The following is a 14,156-nucleotide window of genomic DNA, read 5'->3' as shown; positions in this document are numbered from 1 at the left end:
TATCCATCAGCTTTGTAGATGGGCTTTAATGAAACTTTGAAAATTAAATGCTTCCAATCATTAAGCAGTAAATTCAAGAAAGCCTAAGAAAGTCATTAAAGAGATAAGGTGCTTATTTGTGGGTTTCTCTACGGCTCACAACTGTGTTTAGTAAAAAACGTGTTTTGTTGTTTTTTAAAAGAGAAATCGCATTAGGTACAGTTGATTTATGAAGAAAACATCAAATGCTATGTGGGTTGTTATGAATATATTGTGTGTTTGATAAAGGAATTACCATTAAAATGCATCCAAGTAGATCAGTTAAGGGTGTTTATATAAAATGCTATAAACTTATCCTAGAGCACCTTGAAGTATGTTCTTGCATTAAAAAAATAAATAAAGGAAACTTGCAGGCAGACAGCTTGTTGCCAATGCAAAAGCAGAGCTAAGTATTACTTGATCTCAAAACTGTTGAAAATACATCATTTCCTGGGTAAGTTGCATGTAATCCAAAAGTGTCACTTTGTTGCATTTAAATTTAGGTTTAATTCTGAAATAATTTATTCTACAGAGGGGACAAGGATATGTGTCTTAATTATGCCTTCGTTCACATAGTTAATCAAGGTGTGCTCTCGAGGAAAAATCCGCACTTGACTCCTTTTGAATTCTGACAAAATTCTGCCACTTGGCACCTTCAACACTCCAAGGTGCTTCATGGATAGGAAATTACTTTTAGAAGTTTCCAGAAAGGCATACATTGAGTTCATTTCCTGGTGTACTTTTTCAGCTTCGGTATGTGTCGGATATAGTTCCAACAGAGGCAGTTTGATTACCTAATAAATAAAATCCCTTGCAGCCCAAGAACTTCAGGAACAGTTTAATCAAGGTATTTTAACAAAATCTCCTTGTTTGGTATTTTCACTCGTCTCCTGGGAACCATCTACACAGAATTATTTATACTTACTTATGGAGTTTGCACCCTCTCTTTGAAAGCTACATACATCTTTAAAAACTCAACTAATAAAGGAGGGTTTCCATGAACAAAGGGAGCCAAAAATGCTTGCCTTGAATTTACCCAGAACTGTTCTGGATGGGAGAACTTTATAATTAGTGATGTATTTGATAGGCCAACAGTTTCTTTGTTTTCAACACTATTTAAAACATTATGTTTGAACCATTTTCACCTTAGGGAAGTCTCTATAAATCCCTGAGTACTCATAGGAAATAAACCCTTAGATGCATTGTCATTGTTGTTTCTGGAATTGCTAGTTACAATGCAGTCAGAATTGCATAAAGAAAAATGATAAAAGGATGAAGTAACCCTTTTGGGCCTGTATCTGGCAGAGGACAGAGAGATGTTATAGCTAGAGTCCAAGCTTAGGAAATAGATGGTTATTTTCACATAGAGAGAATGTGTCTTCTTTCCTCTGTTTAACCATTGTTCAGTATTTCCCATATTCAAAAGATGTACAGAATGCATGCTCTGTTTTCCTTTGCAGCCAGGACTAAAACTAAGAAACTGTGCATGTCATATCATAAGCTCTTTAAGCAAATAATAACCATCAGGTGCACACTCCTCTGCACAACGAGGCATTGACTTCCGTCCACTTCTTGCTCTCACTCCCGGACACATTCTGTTCAGCTCACAGAGAAATCAATGCGTTTTCACATCACTGACTTTATGAAGTTTGGGAATGTATTACCATATAGATTGACAGTTGCCCCACTGATTCCACACCACAGCATGGACACTCACCAAGCCGTCATTAATTTCCTCACACTCGTACCCGCAGTGAATTCTTCCATAATAAACACTCCGTCCTTCAGAACCAGATCGATAACCTTTTAGGTACGCCTCTCCTGAGCAGGAAGTAGCAAGGATCTATGCTTTGAAAAAAGAAGCTCTCCAGTTTCATGTTAGATTGTAAGGAGATGTGGTCATAAACATGAATCTATTCCTTGGATCCTATATATTTCTATGGCATGTTTATGGTTGTGTATGTGTGTGTGTGTTGGGGGGTTGGTGTTCTCAGGGTACATAGAGTTTCCCAGTGCTTCTTGAAAACCACCCTTAAAAAATTCCTAGTGTGGTTTTATGAAGCATAGGTAGAACGTAGAGACAAGTCTCAGAAACCAACTTCTCTCTCTATAATGTGACATATGTGTCCAACCTTCAAACTCATGTCATAAATTTTCCCCCGGTGGCAGCAGTCCTTTCTGTATGCTGCTGGGACAAAAATGACCCACTAGTAACTTGAAAATTTTATTACACTGAGCACACAGATGAGTCTGTGTTTTTATTTTCTCCTTCCTTTTGTTGTTGTTTCTCTTTTCTCCCCCTCCCCCCCAAGTATAGACATTTCAGAACCATCAACCCTCACAGCTCTGCATCTTATGCTCACTGAGTGACCACCAGATTAGCATTGGGTTTGGTTTGGGTTTCTTTCAATAGATGAAACTCTTGGGTCCGGGTTATTTCATCAGCTCTTTACCTCGGTCTGTATGTTAACGATGGCTTGGTTAGAAATGGCAATGAGATTTGAGAACAGCCCGGCCAAGTTTCTGCTGCTGTGAAATCTCACTGCATCTATCGAAAGGCCTTTCCCGGTGACTTTAAATTAGAAACATTCCTTTTTGGGGTAATAAATGTCCCACTTAAAATATATCCTCTCTGAGGCCCTTTGTGTCGCCCGAGTTATGGAGAAAATGGGGCAGTCACTAGTACACAGGAATAACTAATTGCCTTCTTAAAAATGCGGAGAAGCACACGTTGTAAAAAATCTGGTCTGTGTACTCTTGACTCCCTTAGGCAGTTTCTTCACCTTGGGGACTTGAAAATATCCTTGAGGTTTTTCTGTTGTTTTTTCCCCCAGCACAGTTCTATTATAAGTTTCAGTTATATTATTGGAAATCCAGGAAGAAGAAAAGACAAAGAAAATAAGCTTGGCTATGGGATAGAGAGCCAGACGTTACAGAAAACGAAATCTGGCCTTAGTTAAAGCTTTAAAAAAAAATTATCCTTCCCTTCTCTCCACTTCCACCCAAAGTAAATAAGGACAATGTTCATTTTCATCTGTTGTCAATTGGGACGTTTATAATTCTCATAATGTGCTTTGAGGCTGAAACTATAAATGTTGGGTTAATTCCATTGCATTTCACCAAATGCATTTATAAAACAAGCCGGCGCTGGGCACATAATGGATTTGTGTGGAGTGTGTTTGTGGAACATAGATTCTATTAGATTGGGAGTCCTCCTGGCAGGTCTGCGTGCCCGGGTCTCCACTGAGGGCCTCGGCACACGGCTACTGGCTGCATGTTAATTGAGACATGAGGCATGAACTCGGAGGGAAGGAGGGTTTTCCTTCGTACCAGAGACAGTGTCTGCAGGTTGTTCCCGCCATCCACATTGGACTTTCTTCCTCTCTCTTTGCAAAATGTGGCTTCTCGGTGAATTTCACATTGGAGTTCCCCGTAAGTAAACACCTCCAAGACCTGCTGTGGGGTTTTGTCTCGGCCCCACCCAGTCACTCTTGATGCTGTTAAACTTCTTTTGCGTTTTAGAAGCTAAGCTACTCCTTTTGTCGCCCCCATCCTGCATGTGTAAGCTACACCGAATGCCTGGAACAGAATAAAAACTTACTGTAAGCACCAGATAATTTTAGTCCGGGGCTCATAATTTTGCTCTTAAAGTTGGGAGGAAGAGTAGCAAAAGAGGTGGCTATGAAAATCACAAGGTGGTATTGGACTGTACTTTTGATGTTGGTATGCGATTATTTCTTTTCCAGGCAAACTTCATGGAAAAAACTTACATGGAACCTTATTGTCTTAATTCCTTAGATGCAAAACAAGAAAACTAAAGAAAACAAAACAAACTTTAAATCCATTTCAATGACAATTATTTCAAAGTATGTTTAGGAGCTTTATTTTTTTATTATTGGAAATTTGAAAGAATAACATGTATAGAGAAGAACTTTAAAATGAGGTAGCATGGATTAAAAAAAAAAAAAAGACATAAGAACAAAATATCCCAAGCTCCCAGCCTTGTCTACTCCTAAATAAAAGGATGATTTGATTTTGGTAACTCTAGTTTGATTCCCTAAAAGTGCAGATATTAGAGGCTCTAGAGTCTAGAGGTACCTTACTTTAAAAAAAAAAAGTTTATTTTCCCTTTTTTGTAAAATTAATAGGAGTCTCAAATATATACTAGTAATTATCACAGTGTTAAAATACAGCTGATAAGAATAGACAACCAGAGGCAAAATTTAGGAATATCAAATTGCCACACAGCTTGATACATGAGCAAGAAATGGGAGACTTGATGTTTGCCCAGTGAACCTGGATGAGACTTTGGTGATCTAGATTTCCGGCTGATTAAGCTATTCTTCCATTGCTGTAATGTAGTGAACTTGAAGGACCATAAGCCTGTGTGCTGATTCCAGCGCTGCACGTTCCACATTATAAACTTTAGTTTCATAGTTCTTAGGTATTTCTATTTCTTTCTTTCCTTTGGTGGTTTCTTTCATGTATGTTAACGCTCCCAGGGGCTATCAAGCAATGGCTCCATTCAAAAAATACAATAAATAAAATGCAGCACTAAGCCTGCCTTTTGGCAGGGCCAGCCTGATTATTACACATGTAATCTCCAGGCCTCTGGGGAGACACCGGGCTTGCTGGGTAATCATTTGGCTTTAAGCTGCTGCGTTCCTGATATCTGTGCTTTCACTGGGGCTAAGCAGCAAAGGCAGGAGACCGGGGAGAGGCCACATGTTTCTGTCCCTTCACAATCAGAAGCCTCTTCACGCAGAAAACGCTCAACTTTTTTTGCTTAGTGTTCTGCCACTTTTTAGTTTCATTGTTGTTTGTCAGGGATCAAATTAAATTTTCACTTTGGGGAGAGATGGAATAAGTTATTAAGGCCATAAATAAAATGAGTTAAAGTGAAGGACCTTGACGGTATATAAATTTTCTAGACACGTGAGTCAGGATGAATGTGCACAGAAAATAACAGCAAACTAAAATGTGAGTATTAAAAGTAATGAGACACGTCAGTGACCAATTCTGGAACTGGGACAGGGCGAGTGGAAGGAGGCAGTTTTAGTGATAAGTTTGTTAACAGGAGAGACATTGCAGATATGTAGGTGTTGTGTATTTCTGTGTGTACAGAAGGGCAAAACTTTTACTTATTACTTAATGGCGAGTATTATTTAGCACAGGCTGAAAGATCTGCCTAGGAAATTATCCCTCCCCATCTCTTTAAACTCGGTTTTAGGACTGTGAAAGAAATAAAGGCAGAAGTTAAAGGCCCAGAGAATAGTCATCAACAACAGAGGTCACGAACTATAGCCCAGGAGTTGTGATATATGGACAGTGTCTAAAAATTGTACATTACTAAGCAACATTTGAAAAGCAGGAGATTTCATATGAGAAATTTGTATTTTGGGCTTCTCTCCGGATCTACAATACCCAGTGACACGTGTTTAGGTTTCACCCCGAAAGGAATTGGGTTAGAAGCAACAACCCTGCAGTTCTAGGTGGTTCCTGTCACCTGGGTCACCCACGATTGCCCTAGGCGCCTCCTGTCATCTGAGGTTCACTGTGGCCTCTGTAAGCACTGGAGCTCCCAACCTTCACCTCCATACAAACTCGGGGCAGATCAGAGATACTAAAATGGTAGAAACAAAGCGAGAAACCAGCACTTTTAGCTCCATTTAACATGTATTCAGAACAGTTATGTTACATCTTTTTCTTTTTTTAAATTTGACTCCTCTGTAAAATTGGATTAATTTTGCTATAACAAATTCCCAAAGTAGTTTTCGGAATAGACTAAAATTTAAGGGTAAACTAAAATAGTGAAATCATATGAAAATCAACTTAAGTTGAAAATGAATACAGGGGTTGTATAAATGTTTTAAGTGGGTGATATTCCCTCCCACCTTCTAAATGGGTTCCCTGAAGTCCTGAACAATTAAAGTGATATTCTCTTATTTTAGCACATACACTTAAAGCCATTTTAATGTAAAAGAATCTAGATGGACCTTTAGGAAATAGGGAGAGGGGAAACTTACTCTAAAATCTTTAGATACTTTTAGCTGATTGAAGAAAACCCCAGGGCTTTTCAAAAGGAAGCCCTTTCAAGAGGAGGAAAATGCCCAGCTGGTGTTGCTCAGTGGTTGAGCATCAACCCATGAACCAGGAGGTCAAGGTTCAAGTCCCTGTCAAGGTACATGCCTGAGTTGCAGGCTCAATCGCCAATAGGGGTGTGCAGGAGATAGCCTATTAATGATTTTCTCTCATCATGGATGTTTCTAGCTCTCTATCCCTCTCCCTCTCTGAAATTAATGAAAACATATTTTTTTAAAAGAGGAGAAAATGGCTTTGTACTAATTACCTTCCATTTTTGTCAGGCAAGTGGATTGTGGAGTCTCTTATAGGGAAGTGGAAGGTAGTAAAGCAAAATGCAGGGTTATATAAAGACAGCCAGCATCTCAAGAGGAAAGAGTGGGAGTCATGCAGGGTAAGGCCTGGTAGAGGACAGTGCTCCCCAAACTGAGAGATGTCCCTTCTCCGCAAGTGGATAAGCAGGGTACCAAGCTTTATTTAGGGATACTCTTGCCCACTGCACAATATACTCCCAGTTCTCTTAGCATCCCAAGGATACTTGTGAAGGAGAAAAGATAATTGAAATACAAGCCTGTTTACTAATAGAAGGGACTGAAATACTTGAGTTAGCATTCCTTGGAACTCTCCATTCATATAGGTTTATATCAGCCCAAGAGGAATAGAAAAGATTGACATAGCAGCAGTATTTCTGCTTGTGTTAAACAAAAAAAGGGTGATGTGGATTTACATGGAGAGAGCCAGGCGCGTGAGGAAGTGTGGGAAGTATGTCTCACAGTATCTTTTATGCAAGGCATGCACTCTCATACATTCACTGGTCAAACAGCATCTTTGCAATGAATTAAAAGCATAAAATTGGTATTTGGAAGCTGATGTCCATTGGTTAAATATGCATATTTTAATACACACATATGTGAAGCTGATAGAATTATGTTCTGTTTTATTTAGCTTTGACAAAGAGTAGCTAAGGAGGAGATACTTTAATATGGAGAATTCCTATTTTAGTTTGGGGGGAAAAATTTAAGGAGTGGCTGCTGGATGTTCAGCCTTATACAACAAAACCATGTGCGTCTCTGTGCATGAATCTGTGTTATATGTGAACAGAGGGCTGCTGGGAGGAGGGACAATATTGAGAGGGACTGAGCTCAAGTCTAAGCAACCAGCCTCCAGAACTCGTGGATAATCCATTACTTCATGGCAACCTATTAGTTTTTGTCTTTTTGTTCATGGCTATCTGCACTGATCATACTTTACTAGTTCTTGACACAATTCCTATTTTCTTCTCTCCATTCCCTGTGTCAGCTTTCACTTTTTATACGAGTAGATGGAAAATACCTCCTCTGTTGTTTATTGAAGGAAGCAAGCACCCCTACACGCTTACAGAGAACTTCCCGTCTATTCTCAACAGAGAAATAAGGAAGTAGCACTGTACATGTCAGCAGGCTGGAAGAGGAAGAGCCGCTCTGAGGAGACAGAGTTTTAATTAGGTTGTAAATGAGGGTTAAAGTTTATATGAGTGGGGCTGAGAAGACAGATGTTCCACATGAAGGAAAACCAATGTGGATGGTGGCCAGAGCGTGAGGAGGGAGTGCAAAGATTATGATGATTTTTCAGGAACATTCTCTTCCAAAAAGTCCAGCTGCAGGCATACCAGTGGGAATGTGGTGGTTTGGTTGGACAGTAGTATCCTGGAGATGTAGGAACCAGGTGACCAGGAGCGTCCAGCTTCCTGCTGAGGAATTATGATGGTCTGACCAAGAAAAACTAGGGAGCTGCAAGGTTTAATTGAACAGGAACTATTTAGTGTGCATGTGGACACACGCGCGTGCGTACACACACACACACACACACACACTTGTTTGGACCGGAAGGTAATGAAATTAGAAGCCATGATATCAGGGAGGGACACAGTGATCCAGGTCAGAGGACCCAAGCCATGGCTGGACTGCAGAGGCTTCTGCTTTTTGAGTAGTTTCCAGTGAGAGAAATGAACCACCAACAAGCATATGAATGTTGTATAATTGTAATTAAGATATTAACATTTGAAATGCATCTAATTTGAAGCTCATGGAGTACAAGGAGTGTTTCTTACAGAGGAATCTATGATGCATACACATACGACAAGTATTAAAACAGCTGGGCTCAAGTGTTTATACTAATTACATGATTAGATAATAAAATAGCACCAAATATTGCTATATATAGGAAAACGAAGGCCATAATACCTTTTTTAAAGAAACTGTGTTATTATAGGTGAACATTGTCTCGAACTCTTTCAGGGTAATTAACAGTTTTTGTTTCTTTCTTGGAGTCATATTCTCATGTAACTTGTTTAACTTCCTCTGTAAGTATAGTTATGTCTCTCTTCTCATCCCTAATTGTTTCTATTTTCACCTCTTATGCTTTTTTTTTTTTAAATCAGGCTTCAAAGAGATATATTTATTTCTCTTTCAAGTTTTCTACTTATTATTTACTCTATTTTTTTTATTCTTGTTATGTTCATCCTTTATAATGCTCTCGTTTTAACTTTTAAAGTATATATTGTTATACTTTTTCTAACATTTTAAGATGAGTATTAAGTTTCGGTACTTTCAATCTTCCTTATTTAATAATAGTAAGTATATTTACCAGGATCTATAGGTTTAATACTAAGTGGTATCTTCATTGCTTCCTTTTTTTCCTTTCACTCCTCAACCAATGATATGTTTCTAGATTTTTAGAGAGAGGAAGAGGGGGAGATAGAGAAAGAAAGAGAGAGAGATAATTGGTTTCCTTGCACATTCCTCTGGCCAGGGACCAAGCCACCAACCTAGGTATGTGCCCTGACCAGGAATTGAACCCAAAACAATGTACTGGACAATACTCCAACCAACTGAGCCACCTGTCCAAGGCCTCTTCATTGCTTTCAAAAGAGCCTTAGTCTTGTGGACTCTCAAAGTAAAACAGCATTTTAATGCTATTCATTTTCACTTTAGTACTAATAAGTGCTGAAAATGCCATTTTTAAATTAATCTTTTATGGTGTCCAAGGAACATAAAATAATATATGTTATATGATATATAAATATGTGTATATGTAAATATATAGGGGTGAACTCTATAGCATAAATTTCAAATTATATCTAAAATATATGGAAATATGAATGTGTATATATATTCCCCCAAAATACTCCCCATACTCACACTGAAAAGCTTGAAGAAGACTAGAAATCACCTGTACTTTGACACCATAAACAAGTATGGTTAATATATTGGTATTTATTTTTCAGGCTGTCTGCTTGTGTATGTATGTGTATACACAATATACATATTTTACAGAGTATGCATCATGTATATAAGCTCTGTGTAATTTTATTTTTTCAGTAAATATATTCCACAGCATTAGATGTCTCCTACAATAGTTACGGAGTTCATAGTATCCCTTTAGCATGAAATTTCCTCAGTTCCCTTTCATTGGACATTTAACCTATTCTGGAAGCATTAAAGAATAGTGTGATGAAGAAAACCTTTGTATCTAAATTCCTATGCATCTCCCTCACTTATTTCTGAAGATAAATTCCTAGAAGATTCAGAACATACATGGTTACAAAATTGTCTTTTAAAAAAATTGTCATTCTTTCCCATTAGTCTCCAATACGAAGTTTGACCTTGGCCCAGGTGCCCTATGAGTAGGACCTGACACCCACACTCACACTCAGGAGCACAGAAAACAGTGCTAATGTGCTTCCTTTTATGGAAATATGTTCTTTCTGGTTTTCAACTCTCCCTGAATTTATTGTCTACTTATATTTCTTATTTTAAAAGATATGGGAATGATTCTTCTCATTTGGGGGTTTGTATTTACTTTTTACAATACCTACATGATCTCTGAGTAAATATTGCTGTACTTATCTGTACAGAGAGCTTAAAATGTTCATTTATAAGTGTGAAAGTCATTTGGCTACATTTTGAAGATAATGTGATTTGTTTTTGTGGGGTAGAATACCATATATATGGCTATATACCATATATGGAGATAGATAGATAAGTAGGTAGATAGATAGATAGATAGATAGATAGATAGATAATTATCTGGAGATCTCAGAAATCCATTTAATCCATCAGACTCAAAAGCTGGAAAAGCATTTGAAAGGGCTGTATTAAATAAAGAATAAAGTAAGCTCTGAGTGGGGTAGGACTTTTTTTTTTTCCATAACAAATATCTCAGCTATTGTTCAGAACCTGGGACATTATTTCAGATTGTTAACTTATAACAAATCAAGGATAGAATTGAATTCCAGATGATGAAAGGAGATTCCCTTCTGCTAAGACAATCTGCAAGGCACCTTGAGGAGATAAAATCGAGTAAATGATATATTAAATATTCTTAAAACTTTCTCCATCTATGGGGCCTTTGATTCAATGAGGATAGTAATCATAAACACAGTGGTATCCAAGCTATTGGTATTTGTACAAAATAAGTAGGTCTGCATATAAGGTAACTATCTCAGTGCAGAAATACTCTGAAAATAATCATGTGGAAGCAATTGCTATTATAATAAGCATATGGTCTTGCTAATATAGAGTGTTGCTTAATAATTGATGTTACAGGGGAGAAAAAAGAGTAGAAAAAGTTATTTATTCTGGGCAACACTTTGTACATTCAGAATGGAAAAGACCCTAGTGAAATGCAAAACAATTAAGAGAATACAGGCCCTCTTCCACTTCCGTTGATACACATTTTATGGCTATGAGCAACAAGGCACATTGGGAAGGAGGAAGTATACAACTCAACTTAATTTGTCCCTCTGTGGTCTTTCAGGCCCTCCACAATATAGTCCAATTTTATGTTTTTAGCCCTTGCTCCCACTTCTCCTCTAAATATATTTTCAGCTCCAGCCCAACTGGGCTACTTTCTTTTTTCCAGGACATATTCTTTCCTTCCCTGTGTCTTTTTTCATCCTGGTCTTGTTCCCTTCACTTTTATTGTTATCCCCAAGCCTACACATCTGTCACTTTCTAATCTATCATCACAGAGTTATCTAAGATGCTAGGTCTATCACACCATTCTGATCTCTTCAACTGTCTGTGAATGCCCAATCCTTAGAATTCTATAGCATTTTAGTTATCAATTTTTTTAGAACTTGGGGAAATGGTATAGCCTTCACCAAGGTAGAGCAGTAAAGGAATTGAGATGTATTTTGGAGATAGAATATACAGAACTTGGAAAAGGGTTGAATGTAGGGATTGGTGAAAAAGAGCAATCAAGGATCTCTTACTTCAGCAATGGAATGGATTCCTAATTGCATAGAAGAGAAATCCTTAGAAAGGGTAGGTTTTACCAAGAGTTCCATTTTGTTATTTGTTAAGTGGCATAAGACATCCAAGTAGAAAGACGTTGTGTATAGTTGTGTAATTACTAAAAATGGAACCTAGACGAGAAGTCTGAACTGGAGACATCAGCTGGAGAATCAACAGCGTAACGGTGGTCTGTATATATCCATGGATGTTGATGAGCTCCCACAAGGAGAAAGGCAGAAAAAAAGAGTAGAGGCAGGGGCAAACTCTAAATAGCTCTTTGTTGGATGTTGGGCAGAGAAGAAGGAGCACTCAAAAGAGACTTGAAACATATTTTTGGCTTAAACATAGTAGTTCTGCATTCATTCTTACACGATTTTCATTAGGCTCCTAATGGCTTCCAGTTTGGATATGACTGCATAATCTCGTAGTTCAAAAGTTTTCTTTTTATTTTCTCTCCATAACTCTGCTGCCTCAATCAAAGGAGACAAAACTGTATGGCCTCAGAACCTAAATAAATGGAATAGGCTTTCTTATATGACTGGTAAACTGGTCTCTAGGTCATTTCAAAATGGATTGATTAATAGGTGGCAATAACATTTAACTAGAAACTTTTATTGCATTCAGAATATTATTGAGCACCTACTATCTATTAAAAAAGGGTCCTTCTGTCTTGGAACTTGGATTCTAGTTGGAGAGAAAGAAAGTAAAAATTGAACATAGAATAAAAGAAAGGGGGAGGGAGGGAGGAAGAAAGGGAGAGAGGGAGGGAGGAAGTGAGGGAAGGAGGGAGGGAGGGAGGAAAGGAGGGAGGGAGAAGGGAAGAAATGAGGGAAGGAGGGAGGAATGGAGGGAGGTAGGAAAGGAAGGAAGGAAGGAAGAAAGGAAGGAAGGAAGGAAGGAAGGAAGGAAGGAAGGAAGGAAGGAGGAAGGAAGAGAAGGAAGGAAGGAGAAGGAAGGAAGGAAGGAAGGAAGGAAGGAAGGAAGGAAGGAAGGAAGGAAGGAAGGAAGGAAGGGAAGGAAGGAAGGAAGGAAGGAAGGAAGGAAGGAAGGAAGGAAGGAAGGAAGGAAGGAAGGAAGGGAGAGGAAGGGAGGGAGAGGAGGGGGAGGAGGGAGGGAGGAAGGGAGGGGAAAGGAAGGAAGGGAGGAGGAAGGAAGGGAAGGGGGAGGGAAGGAAGGAGGGAAGGAGAGAAGGAGGGAAGAAGGGAAGGGGAAGGAAGGAGAAGGAAGGGGAGGGAAGGGAAGGAAAACATAGCACAATCCTGTGCTGTCAAGTGATAAATGACATGGAAAAAAGAAAGTAGAGAATAAAGATAGTTGGAAGCATGGGTTTATAGTTTTTCAGTTTTAAAAAGAGTGAGATGTCAGGGGAAATATTTATTAAAATGGTAACATTTGAGCAAACAAAACCTTATAGGACGGAAGGAATTTAGTTATGAAATAAAATTTACTATGCGTATTTCTGAGGGTAGAGGATCTGAGACAGATGGAAGAGTTAGTGCAAAGACTTTATTGTGGGATCATGCTTGGTGTATTTGAGAAAGTCAAAGTGATTGTAGCAAATGGCACATTGGCAACAATAATAGGAATGAGGTCAGAGAAGTAAAGGGAGAGACATATCATAGAGGACATCATAGATAATTAAAACCACAATCTTTATTCTGAGGGAAGTGGAGATCCATGCTGATATATTTTTTTAAATATATTTTATTGATTTTTCACAGAGAGGAAAGGAAAGGGATAGATAGCTAGAAACATCGATGAGAGAGAATCATTGATCAGCTGCCTCCTGCACATCCCCCACTGGAGATGTGCCCGCAACCAATGTACATGCCCTTGACCGGAATCGAACCCAGGACCTTTCGGTCCGCAGACCGACGCTCTACCACTGAGTCAAACCGGTTTCGGCCCATGCTGATATTTTTAAGTGACATGATCTGACTTCCCATTTGAAAATGTCACTCTGGCTATTGTGTTTGAATAGAGTACAATAGGCAAGAATGGGAAGACCAGTCAGGAGGCTATTATAGTAGCCAAGGCAAGAAATGATGGTGTCTAGCACCAGTAGAGGTGGTGATAAATGGTGTGATTCTTAATATGTTTTGGAGGTTGAGGTAGTAATATGTCCAGATGTATTGTCTGAGAAGTATGTGAAAAAGAGACATCAAGTATGACTTTCAAGTTTTTTGACTATTTTTAATGGGGTCATCTGGGGTTGTTTTATTTGTTTGTTGTTTACTAAGATGTAGGATTTTTTTCCTATATTTTGGACATTACCTTTTATCAGATATATGATTGGTAAATATTCTCTCCCATTTCAAAGGTTGCCTTTTCATTCTGTTGACAGTTCCCTTGCTGTGTAGAAACTTTTTAAGCTGTTGTGATAACAAACCAATGAACTAGGGGCTTGGGGAATGACAGGAAGATAATTTAATCTCTTCTAAAGAAATATAAATATATATATACTAGGGAGCACAGTAGTATTCCTGCTGAAATACTCAGTTAAGGAAGAGGGATGACTGCACATTGAAGATACTGGAATGACAGTTTGATCTTATATACCTGAAATATTGCTTTTCTGAAATATGAATCCAAAAAAGTAGATGTCAAAACATGACTCAGGGTCATTTTCTCTACGATTCAATACGTGGGCTGAATGCTTTAAAAATATCCAAAATTCCTTTCACTATTGCTCTTAGGAAAACCATGCCTATATCTCTGACCATGGATATAAATGCTTTCAACTTCTAATCTGTTCCTATAAAAACAAAACAAAAAGCACAG

At 38.4% G+C, this 14,156-nt stretch overlaps 1 protein-coding gene across 3 annotated transcripts in view; it reads left to right on the top strand.

The window, feature by feature from the left end:
- TENM2 (teneurin transmembrane protein 2) overlaps nucleotides 1-14,156 on the top strand; it is a gene marked incomplete at its 5' end in the record, with an annotated part of 1,050,472 nt that overhangs the window by 252,570 nt on the left and 783,746 nt on the right. The window lies entirely within an intron of this gene.

This window comes from Pipistrellus hanaki (assembly GCF_964339955.1).
Source record: "Pipistrellus hanaki genome assembly, chromosome: 5".
In the NCBI taxonomy this organism is placed as follows: domain Eukaryota; kingdom Metazoa; phylum Chordata; class Mammalia; order Chiroptera; family Vespertilionidae; genus Pipistrellus; species Pipistrellus hanaki.
This window is presented reverse-complemented; position numbering and strand designations above follow the sequence as displayed.